Source organism: Cherax quadricarinatus, chromosome 6 (assembly GCF_038502225.1).
Source record: "Cherax quadricarinatus isolate ZL_2023a chromosome 6, ASM3850222v1, whole genome shotgun sequence".
NCBI classification, from domain to species: Eukaryota; Metazoa; Arthropoda; class Malacostraca; order Decapoda; family Parastacidae; genus Cherax; species Cherax quadricarinatus.
Genome location: NC_091297.1, coordinates 5,861,479 through 5,863,930, shown reverse-complemented (window position 1 = coordinate 5,863,930; position 2,452 = coordinate 5,861,479). Strand labels below are relative to the sequence as shown.

General features: G+C 47.5%; 1 protein-coding gene across 1 annotated transcript in view; it reads right to left on the bottom strand.

Annotated features, from left to right (window-relative positions):
- LOC128692644 (protein sprouty-like) overlaps positions 1-1,506 on the bottom strand; it is a 123,397-nt gene extending 121,891 nt beyond the window's left edge. The window contains exon 1 of the mRNA XM_070079976.1: positions 1,348-1,506. The gene's annotated coding sequence lies outside the window, so the exon portion shown is untranslated. The remainder of the gene's footprint in view (positions 1-1,347) is intronic.
- Positions 1,507-2,452: the final 946 nt, after the last annotated feature.

The following is a 2,452-nucleotide window of genomic DNA, read 5'->3' as shown; positions in this document are numbered from 1 at the left end:
GTTATCACTACTAATCACCCACTGCCAGTCAAGTTACAGCCAGTTATCACAGCTGGTGTAGTTATCACTTTCGTCTAACATCACTGCCAATCTGGTTATCCTTGCTAGTTATCACTAGTTTAGTTATCATAGCAGTGTAATCGCTGCTGTTGTAACTATCAAGCCAGTGTAGCTATCCCAGCCAATGTAGTTATCACTGCTACACGAGTTATCACAGCCAGTGTAGTTATCACAGCTAGTGTTATTACTATTAGTGTATTATCACTACTAGTTTATTATCACAGCCAGTATGGTTATCACAGCTTTTCGTTATCACTGCCGGTGTAGTTATCACAGACATTGTAGTTATCACAACCAGCGTAGCAATAGCAACTAGTGCAGTTGTCACGTTAAGTATAGTAGTAGGTACTGCAGCTCAGAGTGCAGAAGTAGCAGCAGGAGTAACAACAGATGTAGCAGTAGCAGCAGAAGCAGCAGATGTGATTTTAGCGCTTAATTTTATAATAATAATAATAATAATAATAATAATAATAATAATAATAATAATAATAATAGAGGGAGAAGAACAGGAAGAGCTGAATTATTATTATTATAATCAAGGGGAAGCGCTAAACCCGGAGGATTATACAGCGCCTGGGGGGGGGGATGTGGAAGGCATTCAGGCTTAATTCGGGGAACTGGAGCACAGATCCAATTTCCTAAATCAAGAGCCCCTCACCAACATCAAGGAACCTTCCTTGAGGGGCTAGGAAGAGCTGAAGCAGGAGAGAGGAGCACCAACAGCAGGAGAAGCACCAGTATCAACTGCAGTAGGTGCAATAGCAATGGCAGCAGACTACACTAGCCTTCTCGTCACTGGTTACAGGGGCTGCTGCTGCTGCAGGTCTGCTCGCCGCCCTGCTGCCTGAGGGAGGTGTCTTCCGCTTACATAAAATGCTTTCAGCAGACCAGGGAACTGCTGGTAGACTCGTCACTAGCAGACACCAGGGTGGCAGACACTAGCAGTCAGCAGGAGGTGAAGGGGGCAGTGTAGCACTGACGGCAGCAGCAGCAGTGGGCAGGCTGCTGCTGCTGCTGCTGCTGCTGCTGCTATGGCGCACCTCCGCCCCACACATGCTCCGTTATATCCACATTTCGACGACTGGAACGCACTGGTGCGCTGTTTTCTTGGGCCGTGCGTGTTGCTGGAGGCAGGAGACGCAGCCCCTGAGGGCTGGAGGAGCCGCTGGAAGCCCAGGGAACACGGCCTAGAAACCTTCAACGAGGTTTTTATGAATGAGATTAAAAGCGCCTCAACATCTTTGAATGAAATGACTGCCCACCCACACAACACCACCTCTAACTTACCTATCCGCACACTGGCTCATCAGTAGGTAAATCCAGAATCGACGAGGAAGACGGCGGGGCAAGGATAAGAGCTGTGGTTAATCCAAATGTCGATATAATCCTAAGGAGCACACAGCAGGAGTGTTCTCCCTCTCACTGTTGGACCAAATATGGAGCCTCAGCGTCAGCCCAGCCCAGCCCAGACACGGGCGAGTCCACTCCACCGCCCGCGGGGGAGAACCCTCCTCACACCCCCTGCACCTCACTAAATACCATTGTATATACACCAAATATCGCCCTTACCCATTTCTTGATGCGCTGAGTACATTCACGTTAACCCATACGCTTACGTGAATGCCCATATATACCGCAAATACCAATATTTTACGCTTAAAATCATTAAAAGAGGGAATATTTTTAAGACTGCATCTGGGGCAAAAGATAATTGTCTCGAAGCTTTCCATATACCGGAATAATGTCTTGTCTCGGGCGTCACCTTTAAGTAGAATGTTATAGTGAAAGGCAAAGGGAAGTAAGAGAAATTTGCCATAATAGAGAAGAAAGGTGGGTGTGGGAGCAACAGGCAGGAGTTGCTTTCATTCATAAGAGTGAACCCAGGACTGGCGGACGTACGAGGCAATGGTGTCTTCACCTTATACTGCCCATATATCACCTCCTCTCACTCACACACTCTACACACACACTCTAGCCATCAAGTAATTAAAATATCTCTCAAAATCCGGCTTGAAAGCTGCGAAAATGATGTAAAACGAAGCCACAACCCGTGCACCCCCCCACGACCAGCCAAAACAGGATGGGGGGTGAGGGAGGGAAGGTTGGGGGGAGGGGTGGTTGCCGAGAGTTCTTACACAAATAGTCGTACAAGGCCGGAGTCGCAAGGGTGCGCGCAGTACAAATGCGCATATCTTTAAGGCAAGGGGCCCTACACATTCATTACTTAACGAGCACATGCCGAAGAAGGGGCCCTACACACTCATTACTTAGCACATATTGAGGAAGGGGTCCCACAATCATTACTTATCTATCACATGCTGAGGAAGGGTACCCCTACAATCTTACCTAGCGCATTCATTATATATTAAGCACAGGTTAATGAATGGTTTAC